At 32.5% G+C, this 9,414-nt stretch overlaps 1 pseudogene; it reads left to right on the top strand.

The window, feature by feature from the left end:
• The first annotated feature begins 3,511 nt into the window (after nt 1-3,511).
• LOC105122800 (ABC transporter C family member 3-like) overlaps nt 3,512-9,414 on the top strand; it is a 7,926-nt pseudogene continuing 2,023 nt past the window's right edge.

Raw genomic sequence — 9,414 nt, 5'->3', positions numbered from 1 at the left:
TGATAAAATAAAAATATATAATTTTTAAAAAATTATTATCAATGTTAATCAGAAAGCTAAATTGCCCTTAAAATCACAACTAAACTCTAAAATCAAGAGTGAAATTAAAAATAAAAAAATACACAAAGGTTAAGTGTTGTTTTGCTTTCAAATGTATTCAAGTAATTTAACTCTGTAAAAAAACAAGTAGAAAAATAAAAATAACTTTTATAATTTAAAAAATGAAGGAGGGCTAGCGAGACATGTATTGCAGAAAAAAATCAGTAAAGTTAATGTTTCAATCCATAAGAATTAATTAAGAAGAATCTTCTAAATTTAAGTTAATATTTTAAATTCAAAAAATTACAAATTTGATTCAATTAAAAATTTATTTCTCAATTAATTTCACATCAAAGGATAAAATTGAAGAAAAAAATTTTCAAATTAAAAACCTTATGAAAGCAAAAGGAAAATAGCAAAAAAAAACAAAATATCACCAAATAGAAAATGGAGGAAAATAGCAAAAAACAAAATATCACCAAATAGAAAATAATAATTAAATGAAAGGGATAAAATTAAAAAAAAAATCAAAAGCTATCATAGATAAATAAAAAAAAAATAAAAAATGCAGGGACAAAATCAAACAAAATATAAAATTAAAAAGAATTAGATTGAAAATAAAATCAAATTAATTAAAGTAAAACAAATAAAAATAGAAAAACAAGAACGAAATCATAAGAAAAATAATTTAAAGAGATGATATGTAAATTTAAAGGGCACACATGGAATTCTAATGAGAAAAAAATAAATTGTTATCGGTGGCATATGCACCGGACAAAAAAGAAGAAGAATCCAAAATAAGTTAAATAACATGATAAAATATTGGTTTTAACCATTAATATTAGATGCATGCACCACTCAAAAGCAATAAAATAATTATAGCATATGATGTACACCTCAATAATTTTTTATTTTTTATTTTAATTTATAAAAATATCATGTTGCATTTGAGACCAAAAAAACCACTGTGAAATAAACCTTTATTTGAAGATTGGATTCCAAAAGCAATGAATCATTACACTACGGCAAAAAAATATGAAATATCTAAACATTTTCTTGATTATAGTTAATTTTTTGTTTTGTTTTTAAGAATAATAAAATAAATTGATTTTATTATGAAAAACAATAAAAAAAAAACTAAAAATATCTAAATAATTATAGAATAACAAATGAACCAGGAGAAAATCAAACTTCTATCATGTATGTCATGTTAATATCATATTTGCGATTTATAGCATTTTGTTTTCTCTTGCGACGAGACATTTAGGCTTGCACATGAAACTTCAACCATGTATTATGGATTCATTTACAGATTCTAATTAAATATTAATAAATGTATAATCTTACACATATTAAATTAATTAAATACATTATTGATGATCATACACATATATTGTGTCCTATTATACATGCGAAATACAGTAATTTTTTCTTTCACGACAAGAAATTTAAATCTACACATGGAACTTCAACAAGTGTATTGATAATTTGGCACAATTGTTAATTTAATAAGGACTTCTGGTCCGGCAGCGGTCCATAAAAATAAAATAAAAAAATTTGTGTGTATTTCACCACTTGGACTCCGCTTTTAATGGTTGTTATGAAAAAATATTAAATTAATATTTTAAAGTCAAAAAAATTTAAAAACTCACTTATTATAATAACAAATACATAATTCATATTATGTATTTTTAAAGTATATATTTATTTTTTATTTTTTGGATTATTGTTTTAAAAAAACTTTAATTCTGAGATGATAAGATTGAATTAAATTAATTAATGGTGGGGTCAAGCCCCAGAATTGAGACTTTAGGCTATTGAGCTTCTTCGTTAGGAGTTTTGGTGGTTGTGGAATTTTACTAAAGTATCCTTGATGCAATGCTGTTTATATCTTGAATGCCAGGGAAAATTCTGTGGTATTATGCTCTATCTATCGGTGTTTATAGTAAAATAAAGATAAAGTACTAAGGAGTATTTGATAATAATTGTTTTTAAAAATATTTTTAATTTTAAAATGCATAATATATATATATATACATATACACGTTTTAAAAAAATTATTTTTAAAATTTATACCAAACAATAAAAAAACATAAAATTTTATTTAAAAAAATTTCAATTTTTTTAAAACTCCGGTTTGATATAGAGATCAATGTTGCTTATTGGTGTTTTTTCAAAAGTAATTATAAATAATCAAATTGAAAGTTTTTATTATAATTTAAATATTAATGTTCCTCTTTCTTCGAAATTTGTCCTAACATGACCTTTTATATTTGAAAAACACGAGAGAAAAAATAATGACAGTGGAGCTCAGCACTCACCCAACTCTTGTTGAAGTTTAACCATGGTTAAAAATTTGATATCCCAGAGTCCTTTTCCGCTACTCTCAGAAAAAACAACACACTAGCGTGATTAGTATTGTATTTTTGAAAATATTTAATGTTTTATTTGTTTTAAATTAATAATTTTTATATTATTTTGATGTATTTAAATTAAAAATATTTTTTTAAAAATAAAAATACTTTAAAAAACAATTATCTATCACTGTATCCAAAATAGATATTTAAATAAGTTAGTGTTTGATTGTTGTTTAAAATTATTTTTTAAAAAAATTATTTTATTTTAAATTATATATCTTTGATGTTTTTATATTATTTTAATATGTATATATTAAAAATAATTTTTTAAAAATAAAAAAATATTATTTTTAATATATTTTTAAATTAAAAACAATTACTACCAAAACATCATAAGCTGACTGCAACGTCTAAAAGTTGAAATTTGTGCAGCAAGCATGGCAGCCTGTCAAATCTTTAGGTGAATATGCAATGCTTTTGTCTCTTAACGACTCATTTTCCCTGTTCCAGTATCTGAACAAGAATGACATGAACTTTCGTGATGACAATGGATCAAACTTTGAGTGGAGAAAAAAATAAATCTGGTGAAGGCAAGGATCTCGGTGTTTTCAACTCAGATGATCACAACATTGAAAGGCTGGATCTTGATTGATGATTGCGAGGGGAAGTTTTCCTTTCCATCTTCTCGAATAAACTACGATGCTACCACGCCTAGTTGCTGCTTCCTTCCCTCTTGATGAATAGTAGTTATTACATCGGGCGTGATGTTGCAAATTGACTTAATAATCTACAATTTAAAATTTAATTAAGATTCATTTTAAATTATTACGGACATTGACCAGGCAAAATCCAGTAAAAAAATATCGGATCAATTCCATGGATTTCTTTCGAAACTTTGTTTTACTTAATTTTTATAATTGAAAAGAAGATTTTAAGGCAAGGGATGACTGGGTAATAAATGTTCACCTTATAGGACTCAATTGAGCAAAAGTTTAGTTTGGGTATCCAATTGACAAATATTTGATAATTGAGGGGTAAATATGTTTTTTTGATTAACTTTTCGCAGCCGCTCATTGTAAGTTGTAACAGACCCCGTCTAGGCGGGACCTTTTTTTTATTTTAATTATTTTATTTATTTCCCTCCGTCTGTGGATTTGTAATCCCTGCAAAGACTCACAGATCATGGAATTTTTTTCCGAGGCATCAGAGCAAGGTGTCGCAGCCATTGTCTCAAGCTCATCTTCCATAATGCATGCACCAGGTTCGAATATTGATTTTCTTCTTCAGTCCATTTTCATTAGTGGGTTCTGTGGATCGTTGCACTTGGTTTTGTTACTTGCTTTATGTGTCTCGTTTTTATGTAAGAAACTCAACAGGTGAGGTGCTGGGGGGGTTCTTCAGAGATGTTAATGATGAAGAGGAGGTTTTTGTGGTACAAACAGACCGTGGTCTGTTGTTTGGGGGTCTCAGTTTTTAATTTCATCTTGTGTTTGTTGAGCTACTTTTATTTGTATGGAAATGTTTTGTCTGATGGTGAAATAATGACCCTTTTGGATTTAGGGCTGAGAACACTCTCGTGGGGTGCACTTGTTGTTTATTTGCATACCCAATTCTTTAACTCAGGTGAAAAAATGTTCCCTTTGTTATTGAGAGTTTGGTGGGGTTTCTATTCGGCTATTTCTTGTTATTGCTTTGTTGTAGATGTTTTCCTTCATCGCAAACACGGGTCTTTGGAGATAGAGTGGTATTTAGTGTCTGATGTGGTCTCTGTGTTTACTGGATTGTTTCTTTGTCATGTTGGGTTTTTGAGAAGTGATATTCAAGATGTACTTGGAGAACCCCTTTTGAATGGTGATTCTAGTTCGATTAACAATTTGGAGACAAGTAATTCCAGAGGGGGAGATACGGTGACTCCTTTTGGAAATGCTGGTCTTTTCAGTATTCTCACCTTCTCTTGGATGAATTCTCTAATTGCTGCTGGCAATAGGAAAATTTTAGACCTTGAAGATGTTCCTCAACTTCACGGTGTTGACAGTGTGGTTGGAGCTTTTCCAGTTTTTAAAAATAAGTTTGATTCAGATTGTGGTAGAGTTACCAGGTTCAAGCTCGCGAAAGCACTGTTCCTGTTAGTTTGGAAAGAAATTTTAAAGACAGCTTTGTTGGCGTTGATACACACGTTATGTTCTTATGCTGGTCCCTACCTTATCGATGCTTTTGTTCAATGCCTTGAAGGGCGAGGAGAATTCAAGAATCAAGGTTATATTTTGGCTTCCACCTTTGTGGCTGCAAAGCTTGCTGAGTGCCTCGCACACATGCATTTATCTTTTAGGTTGCAACAAATTGGAACAAGGCTCCGTGCAGTAACAGCCACGATGATTTACAACAAGAGCTTGACCATTTCCTGTCAGTCAAATCAGGGGCATTTAAATGGAGAAATGATCAATATTATGACAATTGATGCTGATAGACTTGGCATCTTTAGTTGGTACATACACGATCCATGGTTGGTCATCTTGCAAGTTTGTTTGGCCCTGCTGATACTGTACAGAAATTTGGGACTGGGGTCGGTTGCTGGCTTTGCTGCGACAATAGTTGTCATGTTGTTAAACTATCCTTTCAGAAGATTAGAGGAGAAGTTTCAAGACAAGTTAATGGAATCAAAAGATAAACGAATGAAGGCAACTGTGGAGATTTTGAGAAATATGAGAATTCTCAAGCTTCAAGGATGGGAAATGAAGTTTTTGTCTAACATTCTTGAACTCAGGGAAGTAGAGACACGGTGGCTGAAGAAATACTTCTATAATTCAGTAGTGATCACTGTTGTCGCTTGGGCTACTCCCACTGTTATCGTTGTGGCCACCTTTGGTACTTGCATGCTAATAGGAATCCCGCTTGAATCAGGGAAGGTCTTATCTGCACTCGCAACATTCGAGATCCTTCAATCCCCAATCTATAACCTTCCCGATACAGTTTCCATGCTAATTCAGACAAAGGTTTCTCTTGACAGAATTGCATCTTTTCTTTGTCTTGATGACTTGCAGCCTGATGCTATAGAGAAGCTTCCAGGAGGCAGTTCTGATACAGCAATCGAGATTGTTGATGGAAATTTCTCTTGGGATTTGTCTTCACCCAGTGCAACATTGAAAGATATAAACTTCAAAGTGCTCAATGGTATGAAGGTAGCTGTTTGTGGTACTGTTGGTTCTGGCAAGTCAAGCTTGCTTTCCTCCATTTTGGGAGAGTTACCGAAGATCTCAGGGACACTCAAGTTGTGTGGGACAAAGGCGTATGTTGCTCAGTCACCTTGGATACAGAGTGGTAAGATAGAAGAGAACATATTGTTTGGTAAGGAGATGGACAGAGAAAGGTACGATAAGGTACTTGAAGCGTGTTCCCTGAAGAAGGACCTGGAAATCCTCTCATTCGGTGATCAAACAGTTATTGGTGAGAGGGGTATCAACTTGAGTGGTGGACAGAAGCAAAGAATACAGATAGCACGTGCTCTCTACCAAGATGCCCAAATCTATCTATTTGATGACCCTTTCAGTGTCGTGGATGCTCATACTGGATCTCATTTGTTTAAGGTAAACTATCCCATCATCCCTGAAACCATTGCTTGTAGTGGAAGCTAACTTTTGCTTTCGATTTCTGTAGAAAAAATTACTAGTCCAGATAAAAACACCACCCTTTGTTTTAATTTTCCTTTTAGTTGCTTCCTCTTTTATTCTTCTTTTCATGCCTAATTAAAAAAATAAAATAAAATTGGCATTTCTCTTACAATATACTTGTTCGATTTTGCATGACAGGAAGTTTTGCTTGGTCTTTTAAGTTCAAAAACTGTTATTTATGTCACTCATCAAGTTGAGTTCTTATCCCCTGCTGATCTAATCTTGGTGAGTAATATGCATTTGTTTTCTTCATTGCTTGTGGGATTATCATGTCTCCTATTGTTTCATTTGTTTCAACTGTACCTTCTGGTCAGGTCATGAAAGATGGAAGGATCGCGCAGGTTGGGAAGTATGACGACATTCTCAATTCAGGATCTGATTTTAAGGTACTTGTAGGTACACACAAGGCAGCTTTATCAGTTCTTGATTCCAGAGAGGCAGGACCAGTTTCTGAAAATGAAAGTGTCAGAGACAACAATGGAGGCGAGAACAGTACTGATGGGATTGTACATAATGAAGGAAATAAAGATTCACAAATTGGTAAAGTAGATGAGGTAGCCGAGCCACAAGCACAACTCATTCAAGAAGAAGAGAGAGAAAAAGGTAGTGTTGGGTTTCAAATCTATTGGAAATATATCACAACAGCATACGGAGGAGCTCTGGTGCCCTTTATATTACTGGCCCAACTTCTCTTTCAGATCCTTCAATTTGGTAGCACTTATTGGATGGCATGGGCAACTCCTGTGTCAAAGGATGTGAAACCTGTTGTTAGGGGATCTAAACTGTTAATCGTCTATGTATCTCTGGTTATTAGAAGTTCTTTTTGCATGCTTGCTCAAGCCACGCTTCTTGTAACAGCAGGGTACAAAACTGCAACTCTACTATTCAACAAATTGCATCTGTGTATTTTTCGTGCTCCCATGTCCTTTTTTGAGGCAACCCCTAGCGGACGAATCATTAATAGAGTATGCAATTTCAATATGTCTTAGGTTCTTTATATAAGTGATTAGAATTAATTAGGGGAGGATACCAAGTTCAATACTTTTACTTCATTGATATATTTCTTCTCATGTAGGCTTCTACAGATCAAAGTGCATTAGATATGGAAATTCCACATATAGTTGACGACCTTGCCTTCGATGCAATCATGCTTCTGGGAATCATAGCAGTGATGTCTCAAGTGGCATGGCAAGTTTTTATAGTTTCCATCCCCGTAATTGCTGCCTGTATCTGGTATCAGGTACTCCTTGTTTCTTTAAACAATCATTTACTTTTCTGAGCTCTACTTCAGTGCCCAAAATCTAATAATATCATTAGAACTCTTGATGTTTCTTATACTTTTTTCATTTGTCTCTTAATTAGTGTTTCTTTTTCCCATGATTTTTGAAACTTACATGAAAATTTAAAACATAGTGTCGACGGCATGCAATGAGATGTAGTCCGTGTTTCATCATGACAAGTAATATAACCTTTATAAAAAATATATATTTTCAAGTCATTTTTTTTCTAATAATATCACGGTTTATTTTTATCATCACGGTTTTATATATATAAATATATATATATATATATAGATATCAATCAGGGCAACAACTTATTAAAAAAATCAATTTTTAAGTTTTTTTAACTCAGAAACATCTCACCAATACCCTTGAAACACCCTAAACCAATCCATTAACTCAAAACATGCAAAAAAGATCCAAAAACATGAAATTAAGCCATGTTAGATTTATCTACCTTGGCTTAGATCTATTTTTTCAAGCAATATTGGGGCTCTAAACAACCACCATTATGCCCTTCTCATCTCATGGAATCCGTGGAGATCAAAAACATTTATTTTAGTGGTCGTAAATGACTTGAACAATGACCTTTTGTCTCATCACTGAAATCCGATGACCATTCTCTCTATTCTTTCTCTAATCAGGGACTGAAAAATACTATAAATAAATTTTTATATCAAAATTGGTTTTTTTTTTAAATCTAAAGGGACCTAAATTGTGTAATTTGTATTATTTTTAAAGTTTGAGAATCTAAGTGTATTTTTTAAAAATTTTCTGGCATGCCACCCATATTTGATGCCTTTTTTTATTTTAGTTCATTTTCTTTTAATTCCGCTATTGCCTAAGAAACCGGAAGTAATTGGTGTTCAATTATGATTAAATTGCTTGAAATAAAATTTTGAGAATCAAAATAAATCATTGAAAAATGCAAAGTATGTCTACAATGCTCCGTGTTTGTGTGAATTGTGTGATTGAACAGTGAAAGAACACGCTTTTTAAAGTTTCTTATTATAATGGTTTAGCATTTAGAAAGAGAGGGGTTCTAACACATTTCTTGATGTATGCATCAATATTACATACCGGCAGCAAGAGAGCTTTCAAGGTTGATTGGAGTATGCAACGCTCCAGTCATCCAAAATTTTGCAGAAACAATTTCAGGAGCAACAACGATCAGGAGCTTTGATCAAGAATTAAGATTCGAAGAAATGAATATGAAACTAACAGATGCATATTCTCGGCCCAGATTTCATAATTCTGCTGCAATGCAATGGCTTTGCTTCCGCATGGATATGTTCAATTCTGTTACGTTTGCTTTCTGTTTGTTTCTTTTAGTCTCTTTTCCAGAAAGAACTAATCCAGGTAGGCAGTTCTTGTCTTGTATCTGTTCTTTATTTCCATTCCTCTTATCAACCAATGACTGAACTTGAAATACACGTTTTTTGTTAATTTTTCATAGCCATTGCTGGCTTAGTTGTTACATATACGCTTGAGCTACACATGGCACAATTTAGGTTGATATGGAATTTTTGCATTTGTGAGAACAAACTCATATCAGTAGAGAGAATTCTTCAGTACATGTCTATTCCTGCTGAGCCTCCTCTTGTAATTGAATCAAATAGGCCAGACCATTCTTAGCCATCACATGGTAAAATTGATATCGATAATCTACAGGTAATTTGTTATATTTATTGCTCCAATTGGCAGGCATTATTTTTATGTTATTAATGGCCGGATACGATGCAGGTTCGATATGCCCCACACATGCCACTTATGCTGCGTGGTCTCTCATGCACTTTCCCAGGAGGGAAGAAAACTGGTATTGTTGGGAGAACATGCAGTGGTAAATCTACACTCATACAGGCTCTTTTCTGAACTGTTGAACCTGCAGCTGGTCAGATTATGATTGACAACATTGATATCTCATTGATTGGCCTGTATGATTTAAGGTCAAGACTGAGCATTATTCCCCAAGATCCAACCATGTTCGAAGGGACTGTTGATTAGTACTTAAAAGTGCATTTTTATCATGGTTTTATATCATCATTTTGCACTTGAAATATCAATAACTCC

Source organism: Populus euphratica, unplaced genomic scaffold (genome assembly GCF_000495115.2).
Source record: "Populus euphratica unplaced genomic scaffold, PopEup_1.0 scaffold8.1, whole genome shotgun sequence".
NCBI classification, from domain to species: Eukaryota; Viridiplantae; Streptophyta; class Magnoliopsida; order Malpighiales; family Salicaceae; genus Populus; species Populus euphratica.
The sequence above is the reverse complement of the archived record's forward strand: the minus strand, read 5'-3'. Positions and strand labels throughout refer to the sequence as shown.